We start from the raw sequence: 18,352 nt of genomic DNA, 5'->3' as shown, positions 1-18,352 counted from the left end.
GAGTGAGGTCATCGTGCACGGCTGGTCTCGCCCCCAGCTACCATTTAAATCTCCTTCCTCCATAGTAATACCACATACATGTACAGATCTGGCTCTCTACCGTCACATGAACGTTGGCGTGCTTGAAACAGCAGATGCAAGAGCACCTCAAGATGAGCACGTGTTCCGTTATACCCATGCAATCATTCATTTATGCACATATCCAAATGGGCATATATGCAAACTGGCGTTAGTCTGGAGCTGATTGCGCACCTGCTGTTCCCAACGTGCCAACGATTCGAGTGGCTGCAATCTCATGGGCCACCCGCCGCCCCTGAAAGAAATGAGCACATGCTCCCGTTTTGGAATGGCTGTACGCTCCCACATACATGGGAGCGTGAAAGTACATCTTGGGCATGCACACAAATGCTACAAGCCGTATTCGCATGGCACATGCATGGCTATTTTCGACTAGGTGCCTTGTTCATGCACAAAGATGTTCGTAGCTGTATGTACTGTTACACATACATACTAGGGAATAAGCATGCATGCTTAATTGTTGCACACAGAGAAGCAGAAATATGCAGACACCCACCACTCCAAACGTGCGCATGTAGGTCTGCAGAAGCTCTCTCTCCCAAATGTACCTATGCCCATGCACATCCTTACAGGCATAGGGACATGTGTCTGCATGCTTGCAGAGAGAAAGAGAGAGAGAGCTTGTGAGTGTGTGTCTCACACGCACTGAGCCAGGCATGTGCATATCCCTCCTCCCTCACACCGCAGTAACTGTTCTCTCTGCACACCCAGCAGAAATACTCTCAGAAGCATGAATCAAAGACTCGGGAGCTAAGAATAGCCAGGCCCAGCTGGGCGGGGGAGAGGCAGCGCAGACGCTGTTTGGAATAATGCCAGCCTGAGAAAGGGGGGGGAGAGAGAGAGATGTGGTCCCCTCCCCCCCCACAAAAAACTCCATCTCTAGAAGCAGAGGGGGCAAATGGATGGGAGGGTCCTTGCTGGACCCCTGCCCAGAAATTGCTATTTTAGGGAGAAAGGTATGTAGATGGATTAGAGAGATGGGGGTGGGGACGGAAATGGAAAATCGGGCTGTGTGTCTCACACACCCCTCGCTGACCCAGCCTCTTCGCAAGCCCAGGCCAACGAGTCCATTTGAGAGAGAGGGAAGTGGGAGATCTGGCCCTTTTCGACTGCGCAGGAGCTAGCCATGCAACGGGAGCCTGCGCACCGTCCAAATCTGGCATGCGAGGAGCACTGCCTTTCCTGTCAAGGCTGCTGAGAGCTTGATCCTGTGTCAATGTCAACCCTAGATGCAAAAGCTTCTCTGCGTGTCTCCTCATCCTTTCTGCGTGCCTCTAGTGCCACGTGCAGCGGGTGTGAAATGAGGCCAAACGAGGCCAATTCTCCCCGGTGTCACCCATGCACACTTGGCTTCCTCTCCTTACACTCACACGCACAGCGCCGCCGTTCTCTCTCTCTCACTCACACACACGCTCACATACACATATTTCCAGATTCCTTAGATGCCCATGGATCCTGTATACTTGCCACCATGGTTATATAGAATCACAAGCTCATCTTGAGCCTGCCATGCTGGGTTTGGGCTGGGCGAGCTTTGGCTAAGTTGTTCTCTCTCAGCCTTAGTTCCCTGGTCAGAAAAATGGGGATAATAATCGGCTGAAGGGGCAGGTTCTGAGGCAAACAAACACGGGGCTTGCAACTATATGTGTGTGATGCAGCAGCAGCAGCAAAAAAGGAAAAGAAAAAAGCTCATGCTATTCTAGGTGGCTCTGTGGGTTAAACCACTGAGCCTAGGGCTTGCTGATCAGAAGGTCAGCGGTTCGAATCCCTGTGACAGGGTGAGCTCCCGTTGCTCGGTCCCAGCTCCTGACAACCTAGCAGTTCGAAAGCACGTCAAAATGCAAGTAGATAAATAGGAACCGTTACAGCGGGAAGGTAAACGGCGTTTCCATGTGCTGCTCTGGTTCACCAGAAGCGGCTTTGTCATGCTGGCCACATGACCTGGAAACTATACGCCGGCTCCCTCGGCCAATATTGCGAGATGAGCGCGCAACCCCAGAGTCGGTCACGACTGGACCTAATGGTCAGGGGTCCCTTTACCTTTTTATTAGGCTGCATCGACAGAAGTGTAGTGTCCTGTCAAGGTAAGTAATAGCACCACTCTATTCTGTCTTGGTTAGACCACAACTGGAGTCCTGGGTCCAGTTCTGAGCACTACAATTTAAGGAGGATATGGACAAGCTGGAATGCGTGCAGAGAAGGGCGACCAGGATGTTCAAGGGTCCGGAAAGCAAGCCTTATGAGGAACGGTTGAAGGAGCTGAGTAAATTTAGCGTGGGAAAGAGGAGACTGAGAGGAGATGCGATAGCCATCTTCAAACATCTCAAGGGCTGTCATGTGGAAGATGGAGCAAGCTTGTTTTCTCCTGCTCTGGAGGGTAGGACATGAACCAATGGCTTCAAGTCACAAGAAAGCAGATTCTGAGTAAACCTCTGAAGAACTTTTGGATGGTAAGAGCTTGTTCGACAGTGGAATGGACTCCCTCGGAAGGTGGTGGACCATTAGGGGTTTTTAAGCAGGGGTTGGATGGCCACCTGTCATGGATGCCTTAGTTTAAATCCCTCCATTGTAGGGGGTTGGACTAGATGACCCTCAGGATCCTTTCCAACTCTGTAATTCTATGATATGTGCCACGTAATACTCTACACAATGCTGCCGGTGTGTTGTAGTGGTTAAGAGTATTTAACTAAGACCTGGTAGACCAGGGTTCAAATCTCCACCCCCACTGGGTGAACTTGGGCCAGTCACTGTCTCTTAGCCTAACCTACCTCACAGGATTGTTGTGAGGATAAAATGGGGAGGGGGAGAACTATGGGTAGCACCTTGAGCTCCTTAGAGGAAAGGCGGGACAGAAATGCAAAATGAAATGATAAAATGAAATGCTAATTCATGGCAGTGGGGGTGTGGTGTCAGGGGCATTTTCAGGGGAGAATCAGTAAGTTGGAAGGGATGATTACCTAGGGACGCAGGTGGCGCTGTGGTCTAAACCACTGAGCCTAGGGCTTGCCGACCAGGAGGTCAGCGGTTCGAATCCCTGCGACGGGGTGAGCACCCATTGCTCTGTCCCTGCTCCTGCCAACCTAGCAGTTCGAAAGCACACCAGTGCAAGTAGATAAATAGGTACCGCTCCAGTGGGAAGGTAAACGGCATTTCTGTGCGCTGCTCTGGTTTCGCCAGAAGCGGCTTAGTCATGCTGGCCACATGACCCGGAAAAACTGTCTGCGGCTCCTTCGTCCAATAAAGCGAGATGAGCGCCGCAAACCCAGAGTTGTCCGCGACTGGACTTAACTGTCAGGGGTCCTTTACCTTTACCTTTTACCAGCTTACCTATTCATTTCTGAAGCTCTCTTTCTTGGTGTTTTTAATTTGACCCCCCCTCCCCAGCCTGCTAGGCATCAAGACCAGAAATATGCCAAGTGAGGGAGAAATGGCCAGGAAGTTATTTGCAGGGTGGGGGGAATGAGTTGTATGGGAAGGGTTAGGTACCGCCCTCCCACCTGTCAACTCTCCCCTAAAAATGCAGCCCCTGCTTCTACATTTGCAATACCTTGGGCAAATGTGGATTAAGGAACACGCATTTGTCGAGATGTGTCATTCCGTCTGCGTTTGGCCTATTTTGCAAAGGATGTTGGGATGAGAGATTAAAGAAGGAGAGACTTATCAGTGGTCTTAAACTCCTGGGAGTCAGAATAACAATAAATTAATGCACCCGTCCACACAAAACAAAGACCCTTTTTCACTCAATTTAGAATTCCAAGGGCTAATCTTGCAAAATATTCATTAATCCATATTTGCAGACTTCCCACATATAACAAAGCACGCCCTCTTCAATCAGCATGCAACATATATGGATGGCCTCTTTGGGAATCAATCCCAAGGCATCCCTCATTTCCCCTGGGGCCTAAAGCACTTTTGCCTAATGAAACCCTTATTAAAGTGCTCTTTTCAGCTACTACAGCGCCGCGGGAGCTACTTTCCCCATAGGTTCACCCCACATCTCTTGCGACTGCATGGATAGGGCCAATAACACGGGTCTTCCTTGTGGGGTCAGGACCCTCGAACCCACATCGTCAGACTCACCCACGCGGTTGCAGGCCTTTTGATACGGTTGCAGCGCTGTGGGACGAATCCTGGTTGAGCTAGTGCCACAGCGCTGTGGTAGCACGCCAGGCAGGCCCAGCAAATGGATATGGGTACACACAGCACTTGGCAACAGCGTTCGAAATTAACCAGGCACCAGGCGTGTTTTGAGACAGGCAACCAGCCATTTTCCAGGCTGGTCTCCAGGTTTGGCACCTAACATCTCCATCTGGCTGGCTGGCGTGGCTGCGATGCCACGCCAGTCAGCTGGTCAGAGGGGCATCACAGCATCAAAAGACATGCCGTGCTGCCCTCATACCATTTGCTTTGTATTTTTTTAAAAAAATTTAAACAAACTTTATTTCAATTCCTTAAAATATTACATCCAAATACAAACGAAAAAAGAAGAGGAATTAAATACATAAAACATAATCCAGACAAACAGAAATAGAAAATAGAAACAAAGACATTAATAGAAAAGCGAATAATACAATCCAAATAATATATAATACAAATAATAATGCAATAAAGGAAAAAAAGAAATAGGAAAAAAAGAAAATAACTTTGATACAATATTTAAAGAAAAAAGAAAAAAATTATATATATACATAAAATACTTCCTATTGTTTGCGTACCGCTTTCCTTTACTTAATTTCTTTGCCATTTGCTTTGTAATCTTGCAAAAGAATTTGCGCCTAGACATCTCGTGGTGGCGACCATAACCTCCCTACCTGCTGCCCCTGGTAGGGCAGCAGGTACGGAGGCCAACAGTAGGGGGAGCTGAAGCAGAGGCAGCTGGTTCTGGTTTTGTCCCTATCCTCCTCCCTGCTAAGTTCCACAAGGACAACACTGAGCTGGAGGAGGAGAAAGCCGCCACAACCAGTGCCACCCACTGGGCTGGATGTAAGTAAGGAGACAGGCGGGTGTGGGGGATGGAGCTGATGGCAGGCAGATGTTGGTTCATTCACCCTAATATTAGCACCAGCCTCCCTTGTCAGAGGCGGCTGGCTCTAGGGGGCTGCGACCGGTGCGGTTGTACCGGGCGTAGAGCTTCTGGGGCGCTGCAGCTGGTGCCACCACTATTATGTCCAATGGAAGGTGAGAGCTTTGGGGAGCGCCACTACAATTTGAGGTGTCAAGGTCCACCACTGCCACTGTGCAGGTCCAGACCCCCATCGCTGCATGGAGAGAGGTGCCTTACACGAGCCACCAAAGTATCACAAACCACCTCAACAAGTACAAAGAGGCTGTCTACACACGAGTCCAGCTTTACGGACCCTGCTGTTTGAAGGCTCTGCGGCGGATTGCCCTCTGTTCGAAGGATTGTCCATGTCCAGTTTGAAGATCAGGGCCCATAAAAAGTTGGCAGCACCTAGCTGGCAGACCAGAGGCGTAGCATGGGGGGTGTGGTCCCGGACGCACATTTTGGATGGGCCCGCTCCGACACGCATGGAGCCCAGGTAGCTGAGGCACGGCAGTGGGTGGGTTGGTCTAGTCATGGGCAGGTGGATGGATGCAGCTGGCAAGGAGCCTATTAGAGGCGGGCTCTGTTCACCCTCCTGATGCGCGCCCCCACCCCAGCTGCCCAGCCCACCAGGAGGGCGTAACGCTTGCCCTGCTCCGGGCGCCAGCAACACCTGGCACGCTGCTGCAGCAGACTGAGCGGGCGCAAAGACCCTTGCGGTGCGAAGGACTGCCTTTCTATTTAAATTCTAGTGATTATTTCTAATTCTGCACCTATAGCCATGTATGCAATTGAAGCAAATCTTACGGATATCTTTGTTTTCTTTTGCCTTCTTTTTTTTCTCGGAGGTGGGCGGGTGTGCATTTCCTCTTGTGTGGTGGGGGGGTTCACAAGGCCACATAGGTAAGGCAGAGGACCCCTTTTGGTATGTGCATGGGAAACATTGTTAACAGCTACCTAATCCTGCCTTTGCAACCATTCTACGTGACTCGGTTGCAGATGGCAGAGAAAATCAATCTGAACTGTCCTTGACCTCTGCTGAAAGTTATAAAGTTAGGGTAGAGGCTCACAATCTGCCAGACACTGCCAAATTCGCAGGGGCCACAAAGACTTGTACCCAGAAGGGGACAGTGTAGCCCAGACAAGTGAGAGAGTGAGCCACCAATGGTGCTGGGAATCCTTGGGCAAACCACCACCACAAGCTGCAACTCCAAGCCTCTGCTTAGAATCTGCCCAATGGGAATAACAGTGATCTGCCTCACTAGAAGAGCATGAGAGATGGATCTCAAGGTGCAGCGTTTGCCAAACTTGGGTCTCCATGCTTGTTTTTTTACTACAATTCCCATCATCCCTAGCTATGAGGACCAGCGGTCAAGGATGATGGGAATTGTAGTCCACAAACAGCTGGAGGCCCAGGTTTGGAAAACCTTGCATTAGACACACTCAGAGTAGACCAGGCACCCCCAAACTGCGGCCCTCCAGATGTTTTGGCCTACAACTCCCATGATCCCTAGCTAACAGGACCAGTGGTCAGGGATGATGGGAATTGTAGTCCAAAACATATGGAGGGCCGAAGTTTGGGGATGCCTGGAGTAGACCCTTTGCAATTGATGTCCCTACGTTGGTCATGCCCATCAGTTTAGTGGGTCTGTTCTGAATAGGGTGAACAATGGTTACAACCCACAGACCCTGCAATACCAAGCACATTTACTCCAAAGTAAGCTCCTGTGGGTTGTGTTCATAGAATCACAGAACGGTAGAGTTGGAAGGGACCACGAGGGTCATCTAGTCCAGCCCCCCTGCAATGCAGGAATCTTTTTGCCCAAGCTGGTGCTTGAACCCACGACCCTGATATGAGGAGCCTCGTGTTCTACCGACAGAGCTATTCAACTAACTTTTACCCAGAGTAAATTGAAAATTATGGACCTAAATTAGTCATGGCCATTATGTTCAGTGGGTCTACTCAAGGTAAAAAAATTGTTTCAATGCTTAGTTCTATTGAGCTCAGCGAGCTCTTGCTAATAAATTGTACTTTTGACCACTCAATCCTATGTGCATTTATTCAGAAGCGAATCCTGCTGTGTTCGGTGGAGCTCACCCAGAAAGCCAGAGAGCACAGACTGCAGCTGTATTCACATTTTCCTGGGAGTAAATTCCATTTACTCAGTACCTCTGAGTTAATCGTGCAAAAGGCTTGGCCTGTTTAAAGCACCGCTGTGGTTAAAGAATGAACAAATGCAGGGACCTCACCAAACGATGCAAGAAAGAGGAACCTACATCACATACATATTTAAAAAAGGGCACAATGGTTACTGTGGCAAATGCCGCTTCCCCCACACTGAGAGGCATGCGCAGCAGAACTCCTACAAGACACCCATGTATAAGGTATTAGATATAAGAACCTGTAACCTGCAAGATATTAAAACAGAGGAATACACAGAATTCTGTGGGCTGCCAAGTTCAAAGTTGGAGGCAGAAAGCATAGTCGGGCAACAGAATTAAGGAGTCCCAGACAAAATAATGTTTCTGGTGTTCCTGTAACCACATGTTGCACAATATGCAGAGAGAGGTGTACTGTACAAGTAACAAACAGCTCATGCTACACAAGAATCCACAATGGGACAGTATGCAAGGAAGCAAGCTTTAAAGCCCCACAGAGCACAGTGGGAAAATAATGTACTCGTGTGCGCGCATGCGCATGCACACAGAGCATGCACGCCAGCACCTCGAAAGCCACATGGCGAAAATTCTACAGCCCAGCATGAGTTTTGCCGCGAGCGAGTGCCAAAGGGGCAGATCGCTCTGAGAAACGGCCGGTGTGCCTCCTCACAGATGGACCGTGGCTGCCACACGGCTCATGTATATAATCTGATGGGGAATATGCACATGGAGACCTCGTGGCTACACCCACACGGCAATATGAGAACATACAGATGAATGCATATGCATCCAGGCTGACAAACTCAGAGCTTTGTGAACGCCACACAAGCTCACAAGCACACACACACACACACAAATGTCTGGTTTATTCATCCGGAGGACATGAAGGAGTTTGGTTTGAGTCTGTGCCTTTTGCAAAACACACCTTCCACCATTGTGATTGTCAATAAATTTGCTTCTTCTCTTTTTTGGTAAAGGTGATAAAAGTGAAAGGTAGGGAAGGGGGGGAAATGGCAGAGGTGGGCACAGGTGAAGCGGGGAGGTGGCATGAAGGAAGAACAAGCATTGAAAAAGCGAGACGATAGAGGGCATTGAAGACCCAGCTGCATATGGGATACCTTGCTCAAACCCACAGCACTTCGGTTGTGTTTTGCAGACACCTCTCACACATTTCCACAAGCCGTTCCTCGTATCCAGGAGGACTAGAAACTTGCTTTTGCGGGAAAGCTGCCGTTGGGAGGGCAAAGACCCCAGGGTCCTGCCCTTGTGCAGTAAAATCGCTGATATGCACATGCAGTTGCAGAGAAGCACACCTGCCGCACATAGCATATGGCATGTGAGCATGTATGCATGTATGCATGTGAGTGTATGCAGATTTATTTATTTATTTATTTAACTGGCACACATTCCAACTGGATCCAGATCTGCTTAAAAGCGCCGACACTCCCTCACCCCCACCCCGGCCATTCTGGAGAAGCATGCTCACAGCTTCTCACACACAAGCACTTATTTGCCTCCCTATCTATGCACAACTGCAATCAGACATGGAGTCCAAGAGAAGGGGGGGGGGCTGTTCTTACAAAGGTATGGCCACAGCGAGGAGAGAAAAGCATGCACGACAGGAGTGCACAAGGGCAAATGCATGGACAGATATCACAAAGGTACAGATGCATGAGGGATGTGCAGAAAAAGACAGTGACATGCACACACAGAGAGAGAGAGAGAGAGAGGAGAAAAGAAATGCATGCATGATTTTATACCTGCAGATTAAGCACACAAGAAAGGCAGCTAGCACAATGATGCACATAAAGGCATACAGAAATACAGGCACCCGGCGATTTATGTGCACACCCTCAGTTGTATGGTACACTTTCCCCACCACCCCATGCTCCTTCTCCTCCTTTGTCTCTCAACCCCATTACTACCAGCACATCTGCACATGGCTACCAAAACGCACACGCCACCACAAGCATAGGCTGGCAACCCCAGGCACCCATTCCCCATTCCACCCCATTATATAGGTCTACACGTGTGCAAGTGTGCACACACCGAGAGCTCAGCCCACATGCTTCAGCCAAGCTGCCCACCTTGCGCATGGAAACTCATGCCCGCACACAGCCCCCCTCACGCCCATTTGCAGGAAGCTTCTGCACCCCAGTTCCTGGAAGAAGCTCCCCCTCCCCCACACACACACTCCCCAATGACTGCTAATGGACTACCAAGACGTATATGCGCGTGAGAAAGGCACTCACGCGTAAAGCACATTTTCTCACTCACCTCTGTGCCATAGTAGATGTGGCCCCACACCCCAGCTCACAAGCGGAAAGCCCCCACATGGGTTTCTTTTTTTAAAAAAGTGGGGGCTCCGAAGGGGGGCGTGGCAGGGTCCACAGAGGTGGCCGCACGCGGTGGCTCCGCTGTCACCTCCTGTGCGCCCCCCCCCCAATCCACTCCCCATGTCACAGCACCGCCGTCCCCTTTCCCCGTCGTGGGAACCCCCAGCTCTCCTCCCCAGCCGAAGCGGGTGACGTTTCGCCTCCCACGCGAGAAGAAGACCGACTCCCCCACGCACCCCCGGCAGGCGGTCGCTTCCCCCCCCCACACACCCCGAAGCGGTTCACCCACGCGTGCAGCCTCCCCCCACGCGCACTCTCCCCGGTTCCCCGCTTAACCTCCCCCACCCCATCACCCCACGTTACCTGCCAAGGATGGGAGCCGCTCAGCACATGCTCTCCTTTTGGGGGGGACCCTTCGCCTGGTCCCCCCCACCCCCTCCTCCGGCTCACCACTCCTCCTCCGCTGCCGCCGCCGCCCGCCTCTCTCCGCCGGGTAGTGTCCTTGCGGTGCTTGCGCGGGGAGGTGGGCGGGGAGCGATCGGGGTCCAGATGTTTCCTCGGGGAAAGGGAGGGGCGCGGGAGGAAGCACGCTAAGGAGAAAAGGAAAGGTGCCTATCTAGAGAGACAGAGAGAGAGCGGTCTTTGGGGGGTGGGGTGGGGGTTTATTCAGGCTTGCATGGCGGCGCCCTTTGCTGCCTGCGATCCGGGCAGTCTCCCAGGGATGCGCTGCTTGCCAGCCGCTCCCTGCCTGCCTGCCTGCCTGCCTCCCACCCTCCCAGCGCTGGAGCGAGGATGCTCTCTCTCTCTCTCTCTCTCTCTCTCTCTCTCTCTCTCTCTCTCTCTCTCTCTCTCTCTCTCTCTCTCTCTCTCTCTCTCTCTCTCTCTCTCTCTCTCTCTCTCTCTCTCTCTCTCTCTCTCTCTCTCTCTCTCTCTCTTTCAGCCGCCCCGCCCCCACCCCTGCTCCCTTTTTTTGCTGTTCAGGAATGCACGGCTCTGGCGAGCCCACCTCCTCTCCCTCTCTCTCTCTCCCCCCGGCCCTAATCTCATTCATAAGGTCACGTGGGTGTGAATATTGGGAGGGGGCCGGTGGAGAAGGAGCGCGATCCGGCAACCACACCCCCTCCCCATCTTCGGCCACTTAAGCCCCAACCCCGCATCTTCCCCCTCCTTTGCACACGCCCATCCACTCTTCCTCTCGCTAACCCCAGGTCCTCACCGCGCACCCCCTCCCTGCAACCTCCCCCCCCATTCCGCCCCGCCCGAGGCGCCCGCGGGTCCCTCCTCTCCTCCTTTTTTACGTCCCATTTATCCATCATCTCAGATCTCTGCTGCTGCTGTTGCTTCTGCTTCCTCGGGGATCAGCCTCATTTCCATTCCTCCGTTTATAATCGCGCGGCTGCTCTCCCTTCCAAGAACCTTCTCCGACCCGCTACTAGTATCTGTAGGACCAAGCCAGCCTCCTCTTCCCTACCTGCAGCCGCCCCGACAGGTGAGGTTTACATCCGTTTGGGCTTTCAGAGACAGAAAGTGAGAGCAAACTGACCTTGACCAAAAAGTGCAGCTCTTTTCTCTTTCCCTTTGTACCTTTCATCCTGGCTGGCAGGCAGGTATGGATATTGGCTCCTGGACACACACACACCCTGCATCTGAGCCCCAACCTTACACCCTGAATCCCACTTCCATGCCCATATCTCCAGGTGTCCTTCTCCTTGCTGAGTATTTAGCCTCACCTACAGGTGCGGCGGTGTGGGTTAAACCACTGAGCCTAGGGCTTGCCGATCAGAAGGTCGTCGGTTCGAATCCCCGCAACGGGGTGAGCTCCCGTTGTTTGGTCCCAGCTCCTGCTGACCTAGCAGTTCGAAAGCACATAGTGCAAGTAGATAAATACGGTAGGTACCGGTCCGGCGGGAAGGTAAACTGCGTTTCTGTGTGCTGTTCTGGTTTGCCAGAAGCAGCTTTGTTGTGCTGGCCACATGACCCCCAGCCATTAAAACGAGATGAGCGCCGCAACCCCAGAGTTGTCTGTGATTGGACCTACTGGTCAGGGGTCTCTTTACCTTTACAGGTGCTGGGTACCATCAGACTGGTTTGCGGCCTTCTCCATATCTGTCCCATCACTGGGTACCAGTCCTACTTGCTTAATATCCCAAGATGAGCAAACATCCCTAGAACCCCCATCCTCATCCCTAGGCTCCTTTGTTAGCTGGAGGTACCTGCTGCCCCTCCAGACTTCTAACGAGGTGGCTGGGGAAAGGCAGCATTGATGGCAGTGGTGTTTGTCACTTATTGGGGCTGATAGGATGGAAGGAGCCAACAGTAGGTGGCGCCATAGGCAGTGACAGGCAGAGGCAACTAATTTTGCCCCCGCCCTCCTCCTTACTGAGGTGCACCAGGACAAGACTGAGACTAAGGAGGAGGAGGAAGCTGCCACAGTCAGTACCACTCTCTAGGCCTGGTTGTAAGTACTGTATGAAGACTGGTGAGGCATAGAGGAATCCCAACTGAGGTTGGAGAGATCGTGCCCTGTTTCCCCTAATGGACCAACCTTGTGGAATGTATTAAAAGGTAGGGGTACCTGAGGCAATGCCTGGCTATGATACTCAATAACTAGACTGAGAAATGAGACTCATAAAGGCAGATAATATGTACACACAAGGCTGTACAACAGGACTCCAAATATTGCTGGACTACAACTCCTATCAGGACGTGGGTGGCACTGTGGTCTAAACCACTGAGCCTAGGGCTTGCCGATCTGAAGGTCGGTGGTTCGAATCCCCACAATGGAGTGAGCTCCCATTGCTCGGTCCCAGCTCCTGCCCACCTAGCAGTTCGAAAGCACACCAGTGCAAGTAGATCAACAGGTACTGCTTCGGCGGGAAGGTAAACAGCGTTTCCGTGCGCTGCGCTGCTCTGGTTTCGCCAGAAGCGGCTTAGTCATGCTGGCCACATTACCCAGAAAAACTGTCTGTGGACAAACGTCGGCTCCCTTGGCCAGTAAAACAAGATGAGCGCCACATTCCCAGACTCGTTCGCGACTGGACTTAGCTGTCAGGGGTCCTTTACCTTTTGCAACTCCTATCATTCCTAACCATTGGCCATGATGGCTGGGGCTGATGGGAGTTGGAGTCCAACAACATCCAGAGGGAACAAAGCTTCCCTAATCCTGCTGTACAAAGTACATGAATCCTGGTATTCATTCATAATTTTTTTGTTATAAGCATGTATTTTATTGTAAGTAACATTTATTGTGTTTTTTAACGGTTATAGCACAACAAAAAGTAGGAACAGAAATGCAGCAGGAAGGACAAACTGGATGAATTTACAGGAAAGCGTCCCCTATTCCAGGCATGCACATTATATGAAGGGAAAATAAAGAAGCAGTCAAGTTATCATTCCAAGCATCCGAAACTTATGGAGATGATTGCCAAGAGAAGGTGCTCTTTGCCATATAGTAAATAAAAGCACGAAATTAAAAGACGCCTGCTTCTTGGGAGAAAAGCAATGACAAACCTAGACAGCATCTTAAAAAGCAGAGACATCACCTTGCCAACAAAGGTCCGTATAGTTAAAGCTATGGCTTTCCCAGTAGTGATGTATGGAAATGAGAGCTGGACCATAAAGAAGGCTGATCGCCGAAGAATTGATGCTTTTGAATTATGGTGCTGGAGGAGACTCTTGAGAGTCCCATGGACTGCAAGAAGATCAAACCTATCCATTCTGAAGGAAATCAGCCCTGAGTGCTCCCTGGAAGGACAGATCGTGAAGCTGAGGCTCCAATACTTTGGCCACCTCATGAGAAGAGAAGAATCCTTGGAAAAGACCCTGATGTTGGGAAAGATTGAGGGCACTAGGAGAAGGGGACGACAGAGGATGAGATGGTTGGACAGTGTTCTCGAAGCTACAAACATGAGTTTGACCAAACTGCGGGAGGAATGGAAGACAGGAGTGCCTGGCGTGCTATGGTCCATGGGGTCACGAAGAGTCGGACACGACTAAACGACTAAACAACAACAAATAAAAGCATGCCATACCATATAAAAGGAGTCCTTGCTTAAATTTCAGATTATGTGTGATTCCCCCTCCACTGCCCCATAATCGCCATGTTCCATAAAGAAATATACCACCTGTCCAATCTGAGGTCTTGAGCAGTTTTCCATGATACAAGTATTTTTATACCAATGTTCCATCATGTTCCATGGATGGCTTAAACCCCCCCCCCCCAATAAAATAAAACAATTAAAATGTGCATTCGAAAATAAAATAAGCCGAAAGCCATAGAGTTATAAAAGCAACGTGAAACCTGTCAGTGGGATAATGAAAGTTGCAGCTAGAAAAGCTCGGGGGGGGGAGGGGGAAGGTCTCTTCTGCCAGTTATAAAGGACAATAAAGTTTAAAATGTGTGTGATGCTGTACTATAGCCAGCAATGGACACATTTAAAGCGCACATGACCGAACAATTGATCCTGGTTTACTTGGATCAGCCCTGTTTATGGAGGCTTTTAATGTTTAATAGATTATTTTATTTCATTTTTCTGTTGTAAGCCGCCCAGAGTGGCTGGGGGAACCCAGCCAGATGGGCGAGGTATAAATAATAAATTATGATGATGATGATGATGACGACTCTGCATTATAGCCAGTGATAGGCATGGGCCATAGACTCTGGCATGGCTAGCATATACAATGTGTGAAGAAGAGAGTAGACACTGACATCCTTGGGACATAGATGAATTGGGGGGCGGGGAAAGGGCAGAGCACAGGCACTCAGGATAGCTCAGTTTGCTAGAGTGTGCTGCTCATAAAGCCAAGGTTGCAAATTTGATCTCCGTATGGGATCCTGCATTGCAGGGGGTTGGAAGAGAAGGAGAAGAGAAGGTTAAGGTTTACTTACGATGCCTTATGAGGAACGGCTTAGGGAGCTGGGTATGTTTAGCCTGGAGAAGAGAAGGTTAAGGGGTGATATGATAGCCATGTTCAAATATATGAAAGGATGTCATATGGAGGAGGGAGAAAGGTTGTTTTCTGCTTCTCCAGAGAAGCGGACACGGAGCAATGGATTCAAACTTCAAGAAAGAAGATTCCACCTAAACATTAGGAAGAACTTCCTGGCAGTAAGAGCTGTTCGGCAGTGGAATTTGCTACCAAGGAGTGTGGTGGAGTCTCCTTCTTTGGAGGTCTTTAAGCAGAGGCTTGACAGGCATATGTCAAGAATGCTTTGATGGTGTTTCCTGCTTGGCAGGGGGTTGGACTGTTGTGGTCTCTTCCAACTCTATGTTTCTATGGAAGAGATGATCCTCAGGGTCCCTTCCAGCTCTACAGTTCTATGATTCTAAGCTTTGCATGGAAAAGGCTTTGTGTTTAGTTCCCAGGATTGCCAGGCAGGGCTGGGAGAGATCCCAGCTAGATGGGCCAATATTTAGACTCTGTATATGTTCCAAAAAATGTTACTGCCATCGGTAATTCCCTCCCCCCCCCAACCACATGAGAAACTTGCTATCTGACATGCCTGGGCCATGGAAATGCACACACAGTGTTTGGGTGTTCAGAAAGACGGGCAAATGACATGTAAATACACTCCTATCCACTGGCAAATATGAACCTACCCCACTGGGATTGTAATTTATTTGTCAAATCGGCTCCCCACCTCCAGCTATTTTGGACTACAATTCCCATCAGCCCTAGCCCGCTGTACTATACTACGATACTATGGAAGGACGTGTGGATCCAGAATTGGCCTCCACAGTCACTTACGGACTCATTGTTAAAACCGTGTTTATGGAAGACAATCTTACTTGGCTACGAGTGATCGCCAAAGAAGAAGACTACGATACGTATCTTGGTTCTCAAACTTTATCCGTTCCGGAAGTCTGTTCCAAAACCAAAGAGTTCCCAAACCAAGGCACGCTTTCCCACAGAAAGTAATGCAAAATGAATCAATCCATTTCAGACTTTTAAAAACAACCCTTAAAACAGCAATTTAACATGAATTTTACTATCTAACGAGACCATTGATCCATAAAATGAAAGCAATAAGCAATGTACTGCAGTCACACAATCAATCCATCAGTAGCTGAACTGGGTTCCACGCAGTCAGAAAAACAAAAAGAGCCACAAAAATGGAAAACAAATAGCGAAAACAGACAGACCTCAGCATAACACTCAAAACGGAAGTGTGGCACTCAAAACGGAAGTGTATAACACTCAAACCAGAAGCGTAACACTCAAAACGGAGCACGTTCGACTTCTGAAAAAAGTTCGCGAACCGGAACACTTACTTCCAGGTTTGCAGTGTTTGGGCTCCAAGTTGTTTGAGTATTTGAGAACTAAGGTACCACGGTATCTTCTGATAGCAGCTCATTCTCGGAGAGCAGAGCCTTATGCAGCCGAAACAACACCAGCAGCGTACAAGGAGATTTCCAGCAGGCTTGGGAGCGCATCAAGATTTGCTGAAGCAGAGCGCATGTTGAGGGAGGAAAACCCTCAATGGGGAGGGGACCCCAAAAGGACTGAGCGTGCTCATTGGGCATGATGTGCTGACTGACTGTTGGAAACAGAAAACTGGATAGGAGGTGCAGTGGTAGTGATGAAGTTTGGCGTGTAAGAGGGCAATAACGGCTCAGCTTTTCTTGTAGCCCAGCCTCAGCTCCTATACAAATGAATGCTTTAGCTGAGATGCAGGGGGCTGGACTAGATGACCCTTGGGGGTACCTCCCAACTCCATGATTCCTTGATCATTACCTGGAAGGAAGCGCCATTGAACTCAGCGGTGCTTATTTCTGACTGCAAAGGTTAAACGTGCAAAAGACTCCGAAGATCTTTTAAAATTAGAAATGCAAACATTCTTGCAAGGAAGGGTTACCATTCAGACTGCTAGTGTGGAAATAGGAGCCCACATGAAAGAAAAAGGACCCGAGAGCCTCTTTTATCTCCTGTCATTTGCTCTGGGCCTTCCGGCTGATTACTGCATTGCTCTTGCTCTGTCCTACAGCTGTGCTCCCTTGCATTCTCGCTCCACTCCACCGCTGGGAAGGGAAATGGAACGGAGAATACTGCAAAAGGGCATGGCTGGCTGGCAGGTACCCTGAACATGGACACTCCACGCTGCAATGTTACATTACATTATGCTATATTGATCAGCCTTACCTTTTAGCCCAAAACTAGCTTCCAGCAGAGCTCGTAGCAATTAAAACACTGTACATACAAAATGCTGCTGTCCTTAGCTGGGTCTGCATCCAGGTGAGACAGAGCGATGCTTGACTGCTGATTCCTCATCCCCTGGTGGCCTCAGAGATGTGAGTTAGTAGCTAAGGGAAGTTCTAAGCTGCGGCTGGGGGGTTAATTGCTCACCGCCTTGCTAGATCAGACTAGTTCAGCACCGCCGTTTCCACCACCCACTAAGCGAAAGGTTATCACGCACACTGCATGCAGAAAGAGTAGTGTGTTGGGTGCGGCCCACAGACACAAAGCAGGGACACTCGTTGCTCATTGACCAAGGGAGATGTACACACAAACACACAACATCTGCACTGTGGAAGGAGCCGGCAAAAGTGCCCACACTTCCTATTGAAACGTATTCTAAACCTATGCCAATAAACACACGTTCAACTTTATTGTTTATTTGAATGGATGACTGGGTGTCCCCCCCCCCAATTTTTCTGAATTAGGTAAAGGTAAAGGGACCCCTGACCATTAGGTCCAGTCGTGACCGACTCTGGGGTTGCGCGCTCATCTCGCATTATTGGCCGAGGGAGCCGGCGTATAGTTTCCAGGTCATGTGGCCAGCATGACAAAGCCACTTCTGGCAAAGCAGAGCAGCACATGGAAACGCCGTTTACCTTCCCGCTGTAGCGGTTCCTATTTATCTACTTGCATTTTGACGTGCTTTCGAACTGCTAGGTTGGCAGGAGCTGGGACCAAGCAACGGGAGCTCACCCCATCACAGGGATTCGAACCGCCGACCTTCTGATCAGCAAGCCCTAGGCTCTGTGGTTTAACCACAGCGCCACCTGGGTCCCTTCTAGTTTTCTGAATGAATTTTCTTTATTTATTTGTTTATTTTTATTTATAATGATAATGATAATAATAATAATAATAATAAGTGATGTTTCTGTCCTTACTGTCTTGTGAAGCTGCCCCAAGGACTGTAAAACTATGGTGAAGGTGCTGGGTGGGCAGTTATTCCGCTCTCCTAAAAGAGGAGTACAGATTGACATGAAATTTGCAACTGCAAATTTATATGAATACACAGACATTTGGAAAGAGCCGCTACCATTTGAATAGAAATACAAGACACCTCACTCTAGTGGAGAAAGAAGACTGTTGCCAGGTGAGCTCTGTGTGTGTTTGGTCCAGGGGCTGACTGTTGATGGACAGTTTCAAGACCTTTATTAGGGTTCTTTTTCTTTAAGCCCTTGAAAGTGAGGATGCTTTCGAAAAGAGGGCCATTTTCCAGACAGAGCTTCAAACAGAGGACCTTCTTCTGTAGCCACCCGAAGAAAGTGTGTGATATAAATTATGTAGGCTAAGTAAATGGGAGTGGGAGGGTGGGACCCCAGAGAGGCTAGATAATGAATATATATTTTTTCCTTTTAAGAAAAAAGCTAACCAAAAAGGAATAAATTAATCCCGATTTATGCTGGCCAGGTGACAACCCAACATAACACAGTTCTCTCTCGCAATCCAGCTTGGGTGAGGCTTTGGCCTGGCCCGCTTCTCGCATCTGGATTGAATTAGACAT

The 18,352-nt window shown here is 49.7% G+C and overlaps 1 protein-coding gene across 3 annotated transcripts in view; it reads right to left on the bottom strand.

The window, feature by feature from the left end:
- The window catches only part of SHANK1 (SH3 and multiple ankyrin repeat domains 1), a 113,259-nt gene extending 102,864 nt beyond the window's left edge, over positions 1–10,395 (bottom strand). For all 3 annotated transcript variants that reach the window (XR_015946537.1, XM_088655022.1, XM_060281102.2), the window contains exon 1: positions 9,982–10,395. The gene's annotated coding sequence lies outside the window, so the exon portion shown is untranslated. The remainder of the gene's footprint in view (positions 1–9,981) is intronic.
- Between the last annotated feature and the right edge of the window lie 7,957 nt (positions 10,396–18,352).

Source organism: Zootoca vivipara, chromosome 12, assembly GCF_965207765.1.
Source record: "Zootoca vivipara chromosome 12, rZooViv2.hap1.1, whole genome shotgun sequence".
NCBI classification, from domain to species: domain Eukaryota; kingdom Metazoa; phylum Chordata; class Lepidosauria; order Squamata; family Lacertidae; genus Zootoca; species Zootoca vivipara.
Note: the sequence above shows the minus strand (reverse complement) of the source record. Positions and strands in the feature narration are given on the sequence as shown.